The following is a 13,236-nucleotide window of genomic DNA, read 5'->3' as shown; positions in this document are numbered from 1 at the left end:
CAGCTGCACTCATGCCACACGCTGGCCTCATAGCCACACCACCCTCTTGTCTATTTATAAGTGCGTTTGCCATGAGGAGGAACCGCAGGCACACACTGCAGAGGGTTGGCACGGCTAGGCAGCGACCCTCTTTAAAAGTGGTGTGGCGATAGCCCACAATGCTGTAAAGAAGCAATGAGAAATATAATCCTGTGCCACCGCCATCAGGAGCTGCACACGTGGGCATAGCAATGGGGAACCTATGTGCCACACACTATTCATTCTGTCAAGGTGTCTGCATGCCCCAGTCAGACTGGTAATATGTACCTTAACAGTAACCGCGTTGGTGGTAATGTGGTGGTGACTGCGGACCTAGTAGCGCGGTTGTATTTTGTTGGTTTTCGGAATGTGGCCAGGATTAAGTAGGCCGTGGCGGGGGGATGGTGGGGGGGCTCTCTTGTTGTGTCGGTAAAGGTGAAATTCTTGGACTGCCACCAGACGAACCAATGCAAAGGCATTTGCCAAGAATGTTTTCATTGTTGGAGGAGGAGGGGGATGTTTTTGAGGCACTATGTGTCCTCTCCACGTGTCCGTGGGTTTTATGCACCTTAACAGTAACAGCGTTGGTGGTAATGTGGTGGTGACTGCGGACCTAGTAGCGCGGTTTTATGTTGTTGGTTTTCGGAATGTGGCCAGGATTAAGTGGGCCGTGGCGGGGGATGTTTTTGAGGCACTACGTGTCCTCTCCACGTGTCCGTGGTTATATGCACCTTAACAGTAACCGCGTTGGTGGGAAATGGCCTCGCCGCCATCATGTCTTTGGGAAGCCTCTGTTTCCACACCCCAGAGACATACCATTAGCAGCGGTATAGGCAGAGCCCATAATTCGTAACATTTCAGCCGTAGCATTAGGACAGGCCCCACTAACATATCACTAGCAGCATTATAGGGGGAGCACAGTATTAGTTCCATTTCAGTAATAGTAGCACTCAAGACAGGCCCCAGTAACAATTCCGAAGCAGCAGTATAGTGGGAGCGCAGTGTTCGTTCCATTTCAGTAATAGTAGCACTCAAGACAGGCACCAGTAACAATTCCGAAGCAGCGGTATAGTGGGAGCGCAGTCTTCGTTCCATTTCAGTAATGGTAGCACTCAAGACAGGCCCCAGTAACAATTCCGAAGCAGCAGTATAGGAGGAGCATAGTCTAAGTTCCATTTAAGTAATAGTAGCAGCCTACACAGGCCCCAGGAACAATTCCGAAGCAGCAGTATAGTGGGAGCGCAGTCTTAGTTCCATTTCAGTAGCTGCAGTATAGCCAAGGCCCAAGTTACATTTATGTAGCTAAAGTGTAGGCCAACCCCACACACCTTTCTGTACCATGAGTGCAGGCGAAGAACATAGAAATTGCTATGATTACACTGTAGGTGAGGGCCCAAAAAAATTGGTGTACCAACAGTACTAATGTACCTCAGTAAAAATTGGCCATGCCCAACCAAGATGGCAGGTGAAACCCATTAATCGCTTTGGTTAATGTGGCTTAAGTGGTAACTAGGCCTGAAGGCAGCCCAGTTTAACGAAAAATTGGTTCAAGTTTAAGTTTCATCGCTTGTAAGAGCATTGAAACGTATAAAAAATTTTTAGAAAAATTATATGAGTGAGCCTTGTGGCCCTAAGAAAAATTGCCCGTTCAGCGTGATTACGTGAGGTTTCAGGAGGAGGAGCAGGAGGAGGAGGAGGAATATTATACACAGATTGATGAAGCAGAAATGTCCCCGTTTTGGATGGTGAGAGAGAACGATGCTTCCATCCGCGGGTGCAGCCTACGTATTGCTTAGGTATCGCTGCTGTCCGCTGGTGGAGAAGAGAAGTCTGGGGAAATCCAGGCTTTGTTCATCTTGATGAGTGTTAGCCTGTCAGCACTGTCGGTTGACAGGCGGGTACGCTTATCTGTGATGATTCCCCCAGCCGCACTAAACACCCTCTCCGACAAGACGCTAGCCGCAGGACAAACAAGCACCTCCAGGGCATACAGCGCTAGCTCAGGCCACGTGTCCAGCTTCGACACCCAGTAGTTGTAGGTGGCAGAGGCGTCACGGAGGACGGTCGTGCGATCGGCTACGTACTCCCTCACCATCCTTTTACGGTGCTCCCGCCGACTCAGCCTTGACTGGGGAGCGGTGACACAGTCTTGGTGGGGAGCCATAAAGCTGTCCAGGCCCTTAAAGACTGTTGCACTGCCTGGGCTGTACATGCTGCTCGATCTCCGCACCTCCCCTGCTACCTGGCCCTCGGAACTGCGCCTTCTGCCACTAGCGCTGTCGGATGGGAATTTTACCATCAGCTTGTCCGCCAGGGTCCTGTGGTATAGCAACACTCTCGAACCCCTTTCCTCTTCGGGAATGAGAGTGGGAAGGTTCTCCTTATAGCGTGGGTCGAGCAGTGTGTACACCCAGTAATCCGTAGTGGCCAGAATGCATGTAACGCGAGGGTCACGAGAAAGGCATCCTAACATGAAGTCAGCCATGTGTGCCAGGGTACCTGTACGCAACACATGGCTGTCTTCACTAGGAAGATCACTTTCAGGATCCTCCTCCTCCTCCTCCTCCTCAGGCCATACACGCTGAAAGGATGACAGGCAAGCAGCAGGGGCACCGTCAGCAGTGGGCCAAGCTGTCTCTTCCCCCTCCTCCTCATCCTCCTCATGTTCCTCCTCCTCCTCCTGAATGCGCTGAGATATAGACAGGAGGGTGCTCTGACTATCCAGCGACATACTGTCTTCCCCCGCCTCCGTTTCCGGGCGCAAAGCATCTGCCTTTATGCTTTGCAGGGAACTTCTCAAGATGCATAGCAGAGGAATGGTGACGCTAATGATTGCAGCATCGCCGCTCACCACCTGGGTAGACTGCTCAAAGTTTCCAAGGACCTGGCAGATGTCTGCCAACCAGGCCCACTCTTCAGAAAATAATTGAGGAGGCTGACTCCCACTGCGCCGCCCATGTTGGAGTTGGTATTCCACTATAGCTCTACGCTGCTCATAGAGCCTGGCCAACATGTGGAGCGTAGAGTTCCACCGTGTGGGCACGTCGCACAGCAGTCGCTGCACTGGCAGATTAAAGCGATGTTGCAGGGTGCGCAGGGTGGCAGCGTCCGTGTGGGACTTGCGGAAATGTGCGCACCTTTACGAGCAGGTCTGACAAGCGTGGGTAGCTTTTCAGAAAGCGCTGAACCACCAAATTAAAGACGTGGGCCAGGCATGGCACGTGCGTGAGGCTGCCAAGCTGCAGAGCCGCCACCAGGTTACGGCCGTTGTCACACACGACCATGCCCGGTTGGAGGCTCAGCGGTGCAAGCCAGCGGTCGGTCTGCTCTGTCAGACCCTGCAGCAGTTCGTGGGCCGTGTGCCTCTTATCTCCTAAGCTGAGTAGTTTCAGCACGGCCTGCTGACGCTTGCCCACCGCTGTGCTGCCACGCCGCGCAACACCGACTGCTGGCGACGTGCTGCTGCTGCTGACACATCTTGATTGCGAGACAGAGGTTGCGGAGGAGGAGGGTGCTTTAGTGGAGGAAGTATACACCGCCGCAGATACCAGCACCGAGCTGGGGCCCGCAATTCTGGGGGTGGGTAGGACGTGAGCGGTCCTAGGCTCTGACTCTGTCCCAGCCTCCACTAAATTCACCCAATGTGCCGTCAGGGAGATGTAGTGGCCCTGGCCGCCTGTGCTTGTCCACGTGTCCGTTGTTAAGTGGACCTTGGCAGTAACCGCGTTGGTGAGGGCGCGTACAATGTTGCGGGAGACGTGGTCGTGCAGGGCTGGGATGGCACATCGGGAAAAGTAGTGGCGACTGGGAACTGAGTAGCGCGGGGCCGCCGCCTCCATCATACTTTTGAAGGACTCCGTTTCCACAACCCTATACGGCAGCATCTCAAGGCTGATAAATTTGGCTATGTGGACGGTTAACGCTTGAGCGTGCGGGTGCGTGGCGGCGTACTTGCGCTTGCGCTCAAACACTTGTGCTAGCGACGGCTGGACGGTGCGGTGCGAGACATTGGTGGATGGGGCCGAGGACAGCGGAGGTGAGGGTGTGGGTGCAGGCCAGGAGACGGTAGTGCCTGTGTCCTAAGAGCGGGGTTGGATCTCAGTGGCAGGTTGGGGCACAGGGGGAGAGGCAGTGGTGCAAACCGGAGGCGGTAAACGGCCTTCGTCCCACCTTGTGGGGTGCTTGGCCATCATATGTCTGCGCATGCTGGTGGTGGTGAGGCTGTTGGTGGTGGCTCCCCGGCTGATCTTGGCGCGACAAAGGTTGCACACCACTGTTCATCGGTCGTCAGGCGTCTCTGTGAAAAACTGCCAGACCTTAGAGCACCTCGGCCTCTGCAGGGTGGCATGGCGCGAGGGTGTGCTTTGGGAAACACTTGGTGGATTATTCGGTCTGGCACTGCCTCTACCCCTGGACACCGCACTGCCTCTTGCAACCTGCCCTGCTGCTGCCCGTGCCTCCCCCTCTGAAGACCTGTCCTGTGTAGGCGTTGCACACCAGGTGGGGTCAGTCACCTCATCGTCCTGCTGCTCTTCCTCCGAATCCTCTGTGCGCTCCTCCCTCGGACTTATTTCCCTTACTACTACCTCACTGCAAGACAACTGTGTCTCATCGTCATCGTCCTCCTCACCCACTGAAAGGTCTTGAGACAGTTGCCGGAAGTCCCCAGCCTCATCCCCCGGACCCCGGGAACTTTCGAATGGTTGGGCATCAGTGACGATAAACTCCTCTGCTTGGAGAGGAACCACTGCTGCCCAATCTGAGCAGGGGCCCGAGAACAGTTCCTGGGAGTCTGCCCGCTCCTGAGCATGTGTCATTGTAGTGGAGTGAGGAGGCTGGGAGGAAGGAGGAGTAGCAGCCAGAGGATTTGAATTTGCAGCACTGGACGGCGCAGAACTGTGGGTGGATAATAGCTTGCTCGAAGCACTTTCTGCCATCCACGACAGGACCTGCTCACACTGCTCATTTTCTAATAAAGGTCTCCCGCGTGGACCCATTAATTGGGCGATGAATGTGGGGACGCCAGAAACGTGCCTCTCTTCTAATCGCGCAGCAGTCGGCTGCGATACACCTTGATCAGGAGCTTGCCCTGTGCCCACACCCTCACTTGGGCCTACGCGTCCTCGGCCACGTCCACGTCCACGTCCTCTAGGCTTAGCCCTACCCCTCAGCATGCTGTATTACCAGTGATTTCCCAGGCAGGAAATAAATTGGCGCAAGCCTGCAGGACAAATACAATTTTTCCCTTTTTGGGAAACGGAGGGCCCACTGACTATATTCAATCAGATAAGATATGTGTTGCACAGAAATGCAGTTATATGAAGTGCAGCAGAGCGGAGACTTTTCACAGGCAGCAAATAAATTGGCGCAAGCCTGCAGGACAAATACAATTTTTCCCTTTTTGGGAAACGGAGGGCCCACTGACTATATTCAATCAGATAAGATATGTGTTGCACAGAAATGCAGTTATATGAAGTGCAGCAGAGCAGTTACTTTTCCCAGGCAGCAAATAAATTGGCGCAAGACTGCAGGACAAATACAATTTTTCCCTTTTTGGGAAACGGAGGGCCCACTGACTATATTCAATCAGATAAGATATGTGTTGCACAGAAATGCAGTTATATGAAGTGCAGCAGAGCGGAGACTTTTCACAGGCAGCAAATAAATTGGCGCAAGCCTGCAGGACAAATACAATTTTTCCATTTTTGGGAAACGGAGGGTCCACTGACTATATTCAATCAGATAAGATATGTGTTGCACAGAAATGCAGTTATATGAAGTGCAGCAGAGCGGAGACTTTTCACAGGCAGCAAATAAATTGGCGCAAGCCTGCAGGACAAATACAATTTTTCCCTTTTTGGGAAACGGAGGGCCCACTGACTATATTCAATCATATAAGATATGTGTTGCACAGAAATGCAGTTATATGAAGTGCAGCAGAGCAGTTACTTTTCCCAGGCAGGAAATAAATTGGCGCAAGACTGCAGGACAAATACAATTTTTCCCTTTTTTGGAAACGGAGGGCCCACTGACTATATTCAATCAATAATATATGTCTTCTGGCCCTGCCTACACAATTCTCTCCCTGTAGTATTACTGCAAGGCGCAATGCTCTGCAGACAGCCGATTTTGAAAAGAAAAAAATATGCAACACTGCTAACAGCAGCCTGCACAGTACTGCACACGGATAGATGTGGCCCTAAGAAGGACCGTTGGGGTTCTTGAAGCCTACACTCACTCCTAACACTCTCCCTACCTAACCACCACTTCTGTCCCTGTAGTATTACTGCAAGGCGCAATGCTCTGCAGACTGCCGATTTTGAAAAAAAAAAAAATTTGTGCAACACTGCTAACAGCACCCTCCACAGTACTGCACACGGATAGATGTGGCCCTGAGAAGGACCGTTGGGGTTCTTGAAGCCTACACTCACTCCTAACACTCTCCCTACAGCAGCACCAGCAGCAGCACTTTCCCTCAGCTAACTCACAAGGCATCTGAGGCGAGCCGCGGGAGGGGCCGACTTTTATACTCGGGTGACATCTGATCTCCCCAGCCACTCACAGCAAGGATGTGGTATAGGGCTTGAACGTCACAGGGGGAAGTTGTAATGCCTTCCCTGTCTTTCAATTGGCCAGAAAAGCGCGCTAACGTCTCAGAGAGGAAACTGAAAGTAACCCGAACACCACGTGGTGCTCGTTACGAGTAACGAGCATCCCGAACACCCTAATATTCGCACGAATATCAAGCTCGGACGAGTACGTTCGCTCATCTCTAATGAAGACATCAACATTTGATCTTCATTCAAACAATATAAAAACATAAGGGTGATGTTAAACAAGCAAAAAAAAGCTGAGCACAGGGGGTCAGCAATAAAGACTCTCTAACCCACCCTCCCCCAACACAATCAGATCATTGGCACACACAGATATTTGCACACGCAATCCTCAGAGAATAGAACTCATTGAACACAGTGTATTTTGCACATGTATATTGTTTGCGCAAAAAAATATGCAGCATGCTCTATTGTCCTGCACACTTGCGTATGAAAATAGCACACACTGAACTAATTAACTTAATTACCCACTTCAAAAAATGGGAGCATGCTTGCATGTGCAAGATTTGCACATGCAAAAAGTACAGTAAAATATGTACATGTGTGCACAAATACACAATGCCCATTGCACAAATGTGCGCTTACGCCTGTGTGGTACCAGCCTGACAAGATCCACGTATGTACATATATAACTATCCCACAGCAGAACTAGTATGATGAAATAGATTCTCCGCAACTGAAGGAAAAAGTGAGAAATCTCCTGTGTAAAAGGCTTCTTTCCAGTAAGAGCAGTAAAGTGTGAGGCTTACACTCGTTCTTGAAGGAAAATCACGCGGGTTCTGTTAATATATACTAATTGCTTATTTGTAGTTTGGTACAATTTGTTGGTCCCACTTCGGATCAGGAGGGGTTTTTTTTACCTTCCTCTTATCAGGCTAAAATAGGATATAAAGGCACGGGCTATGGACATTGCTATAAGCTACTAGTAATGCAAAAAGACCACATCCTAAGGTCCATGTCACAGAGTACATGGGAGCCAGAGCCATAGATCAACAGGAGATGTTCACCAACCCTCCAGCTTCTGCTTTGACCATTTCTTGTTGAGTTACCTCCAACTAGTTTTGGTTCTTTCCTATAAAAAAGGATAAGATCATGAAAAATCATCGGCTACAAAGTGAAGTTTGTGTGCCTATCATATATGGGCAAAAATACCGCCTACTGTAAATGATACTCAGCAGGGTTATGTGGCAGTATATGAGCCCAGAACTGCAGGCCGGGTATAGAGGCTTACATGCGTTCTTGAAGGAAAATAACATATGGGTGCTGTAAATATATACTCAATGCTTACTTCAAGTTTGGTAAAGGAGGGATTTTTTTTTCTTTTGCCTTCCTCTTATAAGGGTAAACTAAGATTCCAAGGCACGGGCATACTTATAATGCAATGAACGTGGTTATACGCTACTACTCTGGAAATACCTGCAGGACTTGATCTTGGAGTGACCTCCAGTCTTGTTCCATTACCAGTTATCCACTTGCCTCCAGCTGACTTTATATGACAGTAGAACCTTCCTGAGTCGTTCTCTGTCAGGTTGATGATAGTGAGTGTAGCCTTGAACTCATAGGTTGGTTCTTGTGGGCTGTGTGGTGCCTGGACAGACTCTGGGGCGAGGAGTTTTACCCTTTGTTGGAAACATGGGAGATCTGTAAGTGATGTAGTAAGAATGCAGCCAAAGGTCCACTCCACGGAGTACACGGGATACAGTGCCATAGACGAACAGGAGATGTTGACCGACCCTCCAACTTCTGCTTTGACCATTTCTTCTTGAGTCACCACCAGATGGTTTTGGTCATTTCCTGTAAAAAAAAGGGTAAGATCTAGAGATGAGCGAGCACCAAAATGCTCGGGTGCTCGTTACTCGAGACGAACTTTTCGCAATGCTTGAGGGTTCGTTTCGATTAACGAACCCCATTGAAGTCAATGGGCGACCCGAGCATTTTTGTATATCGCCGATGCTCGCTAAGGTTTTCATTTGTGAAAATCTGGGCAATTCAAGAAAGCGATGGGAACGACACAGAAACGGATAGGGCAGACGAAAGGGTACATGTTGGGCTACATCTCAAGTTCCCAGGTCCCACTATTAAGCCACAATAGTGGCAAGAGTGGGCCCCCCCCCTCCCAACAATTTTTACTTCTGAAAAACCCTCATTAGCAAGGCATACCTTAGCTAAGCACCACACTACCTCCAACAAAGTACAATCACTGCCTGCATGACACTCTGCTGTCACTTCTCCTGGGTAACATGCTGCCCAACCCTCCCCCCCCCCCCCGCACGACCCAGTGTCCACAGCGCACATCAAAGTGTCCCTGCGTAGCCTTCAGCTGCACTCATGCCACACGCTGGCCTCATAGCCACACCACCCTCTTGTCTATTTATAAGTGCGTTTGCCATGAGGAGGAACCGCAGGCACACACTGCAGAGGGTTGGCACGGCCAGGCAGCGACCCTCTTTAAAAGGGGCGGGGCAATAGCCCACAATGCTGTACAGAAGCAATGAGAAATCCAATCCTGTGCCACCTCCATCAGGAGCTGCACACGTAGGCATAGCAATGGGGAACCCATGTGCCACACACTATTCATTCTGTCAAGGTGTCTGCATGCCCCAGTCAGACCGGGGTTTTTTATAAATAGTCACAGGCAGGTACAACTCCGCAATGGGAATTCCGTGTGCACCCACAGCATGGGTGGCTCCCTGGAACCCACCGACGGTACATAAATATATCCCATTGCATTGCCCATCACAGCTGAGGTAACGTCAGGTTTAATGCAGGTGGGCTTCGGCCCACACTGCATGCCCCAGTCAGACTGGGGTTCTTTAGAAGTGGACACATGCAGTTACAACTCCGTGTGGACCGACAGCATGGGTGGGTCCCAGGAAGCTACCGGCGGTACATAAATATATCCCATTGCAATGCCCGTCACAGCTGAGGTAACGTCCGATTAAATGCAGGTGGTCTTCGGCCCACACTGCATGCCCCAGTCTGACCGGGGTTTTTAATACATAGACACTGGCAGGTACAACTCCCTAATGTGAAGTCCCTGTGGATCCACAGCATGGGTGGCTCCCTGGAACCCATCGGCGGTACATAAATGTATCCCATTGCAGTGCCCTGCTCAGCAGAGCTAACGTCACATACAATATAGGTGTGCTTCGGCCCACAGTGCATGTCCCAGTCAGACTGGTAATATGTACCTGAACAGTAACCGCGTTGGTGGGAATGTGGTGGCGACTGCGGACCTAGTGGCTCGGTTTTATTTAGTTGGTTTTCGAAATGTGGCCAGGATTAAGTGGGCCGTGGCGGGGGGATGGTGGGGGGGCTCTCTCGTTATGTCGGTAAAGGTGAAATTCTTGGACTGCCACCAGACGGACCAATGCAAAAGTATTTGCCAAGAATGTTTTCATTGTTGGAGGAGGAGGGGGATGTTTTTGAGGCACTACGTGTCCTCTCCACGTGTCCATGGTTATATGCACCTTAACAGTAACCGTGTTGGTGGGAAATGGCCTCGCCACCATCATGTCTTTGGGAAGCCTCCGTTTCCACACCCCAGTGACATAGCATTAGCAGCGGTATAGGTAGAGCCCAGAATTAGTAACATTTCAGCGGTAGCATAAGGGACAGGCCCCAGTAACATATCACTAGCAGCATTATAGGGGGAGCACAGTATTAGTTCCATTTCAGTAGTAGTAGCAGTCCAGACAGGCCCCAGTAACAATTCCGAAGCAGCAGTATAGGGGGAGCACAGTATTAGTTCCATTTCAGTAGTAGTAGCAGTCAAGACAGGCCACAGTAACATTCCCGTTGCAGCGGTTTAGGGAGATAACAGTCTTTCACATTTCAGTAGTTGCAGTATAGACAAGGCCCCAGTTACATTTATGTAGCAAAACTGTAGGCCAACCCCACACACCTTGCTGTACCATGAGTTCAGGCGAAGCCCATAAAAATTACTAGGATTACACTGTAGGCGAGGGCCCCAAAAAATTGGTGTACCAACAGTACTAATGTACCTTAGAAAAATTGCCCATGCCCAACCAAGAGGGCAGGTGAAACCCATTAATCGCTTTGGTTAATGTGGCTTAATTTGTAACTAGGCCTGTAGGCAGCCCAGTTAAAATAAAAATTGGTTCAGGTGCAAGTTTCAACGCTTTAATGAGAATTGAAACGTATAAACATTGTTTACTAAAGTAATATGACTGAGCCTTGTGGGCCTAAGAAAAATTGCTCGTTCGGCGTGATTACGTGAGGTTTCAGGAGGAGGAGCAGGAGGAGGAGGATGAATATAATACACAGATTGATGAAGCTAAAAGGTCCCCGTTTTTGATGGTGATAGAGAACGATGCTTCCATCCGCGGGTGCAGCCTACGTATTGTTTAGGTACCGCTGCTGTCCGCTGGTGGAGAAGAGAAGTCTGGGGAAATCCAGGCTTTGTTCATCTTTATGAGTGTAAGCCTGTCGGCACTGTCGGTTGACAGGCGAGTACACTTATCCGTGATGATTCCCCCAGCCGCACTAAACACCCTCTCTGACAAGACGCTAGCCGCAGGACAAGCAAGCACCTCCAGGGCATACAGCGCAAGTTCAGGCCACGTGTCCAGCTTCAACACCCAGTAGTTGTAGGGGGCAGAGGCGTCACGAAGGACGGTCGTGTGATCGGCTACGTACTCCCTCACCATCCTTTTACAGTGCTCCCGCCGACTCAGCCTTGACTGGGGAGCGCTGACACAGTCTTGCTGGGGAGCCATAAAGCTGGCAAAGGCCTTGGAGAGTGTTCCCCTGCCTGCGCTGTACATGCTGCCTGATCTCCGCGTCTCCCCTGCTACCTGGCCCTCGGAACTGCGCCTTCTGCCACTAGCGCTGTCGGATGGGAATTTTACCATCAGTTTGTCTGCCAGGGTCCTGTGGTATAGCATCACTCTCGAACCCCTTTCCTCTTCTGGAATGAGAGTGGAAAGGTTCTCCTTATACCGTGGGTCGAGCAGTGTGTACACCCAGTAAGCCGTAGTGGCCAGAATGCGTGTAACGCGAGGGTCACGAGAAAGGCATCCTAACATGAAGTCCACCATGTGTGCCAGGGTACCTGTACGCAACACATGGCTGTCCTCACTAGGAAGATCACTTTCAGGATCCTCCTCCTCCTCCTCAGGCCATACACACTGAAAGGATGACAGGCAAGCAGCATGGGTACCCTTAGCAGTGGGCCAAGCTGTCTCTTCCCCCTCCTCCTAGTGCTCCTCCCCCTCCTCCTCTTCAACGCGCTGAGATATAGACATGAGGGTGCTCTGACTATCCAGCGACATACTGTCTCCCCCCGCCTCCGAGCGCAAAGCGTCTGCCTTTATGCTTTGCAGGGAACTTCTCAAGAGGCATAGCAGAGGAATGGTGACGCTAATGATTGCAGCATCGCCGCTCACCATCTGGGTAGACTCCTCAAAGTTTTCAAGGACCTGACAGATGTCTGCCAACCAGGCCCACTCTTCTGTAAAGAATTGAGGAGGCTGACTTCCACTATGCCGCCCATGTTGGAGTTGGTATTCCACTATAGCTCTACGCTGCTCATAGAGTCTGACCAACATGTGGAGCGTAGAGTTCCACCGTGTGGGCACGTCACACAGCAGTCGGTGCACTAGCAGATTAAACCGATGTTGCAGGGTCCGCAGGGTGGCAGCGTCCGTCTTGGACTTGCGGAAATGTGCGCTGAGCCGGCGCACCTTTACGAGCAGGTCTGACAAGCATGGGTAGCTTTTCAGAAAGCGCTGAACCACCAAATTAAAGACGTGGGCCAGGCATGGCACATGCGTGAGGCTGCCGAGCTGCAGAGCCACCACCAGGTTACGGCCGTTGTCACACACGACCATGCCCGGTTGGAGGCTGAGCGGCGAAAGCCAGTGGTCGGTCTGCTCTGTCAGACCCTGCAGCAGTTCGTGGGCCATGTGCCTCTTCTCTCCTAAGCTGAGTAGTTTCAGCACGGCCTGCTGGCACTTGCCCACCACTGTGCTGCCACCCCGCGCGACACCGACTGCTGGCGACGTGCTGCTGCTGACACATCTTGATTGCGAGACAGAGGTTGCGTAGGAGGAGGAGGGTGGTTTAGTGGAGGAAGCATACACCGCTGCAGATACCAGCACCGAGCTGGGGCCCGCAATTCTGGGGGTGGGTAGGACGTGAGCGATCCCAGGCTCTGACTTGGTCCCAGCCTCCACTAAATTCACCCAATGTGCCGTCAGGGAGATATAGTGGCCCTGCCCGCCTGTGCTTGTCCACGTGTCCGTTGTTAAGTGGACCTTGCCATGAACCGCGTTAGTGAGGGTGCGTACAATGTTGCGGGAGACGTGGTCGTGCAGGGCTGGGACGGCACATCAGGAAAAGTAGTGGCGACTGGGAACCGAGTAGCGCGGGGCCGGCGCCGCCATCATGTTTTTGAAAGCCTCCGTTTCCACAAGCCTATACGGCAGCATCTCCAGGCTGATCAATTTGGCTATGTGCACGTTTAACGCTTGAGCGTGCGGGTGCGTACTTGCGCTCAAACAGTTGCGCTAGCGACGGCTGGACGCTGCGCTGAGAGACATTGCTGGATGGGGCCGAGAACAGCGGAGGTGAGGGTGTGGGT

The 13,236-nt window shown here is 51.4% G+C and overlaps 1 long non-coding RNA gene across 1 annotated transcript in view; it reads right to left on the bottom strand.

Moving 5' to 3' along the window:
* LOC136579795 (uncharacterized) overlaps positions 1-13,236 on the bottom strand; it is a 31,182-nt gene that overhangs the window by 2,815 nt on the left and 15,131 nt on the right. Inside the window, exon 2 of the long non-coding RNA XR_010786925.1 lies at positions 8,049-8,426. This is a non-coding gene — a long non-coding RNA (uncharacterized lncRNA). The remainder of the gene's footprint in view (positions 1-8,048; positions 8,427-13,236) is intronic.

This window comes from Eleutherodactylus coqui, chromosome 10 (genome assembly GCF_035609145.1).
Source record: "Eleutherodactylus coqui strain aEleCoq1 chromosome 10, aEleCoq1.hap1, whole genome shotgun sequence".
NCBI lineage: Eukaryota > Metazoa > Chordata > Amphibia > Anura > Eleutherodactylidae > Eleutherodactylus > Eleutherodactylus coqui.
Note: the sequence above shows the minus strand (reverse complement) of the source record. Positions and strands in the feature narration are given on the sequence as shown.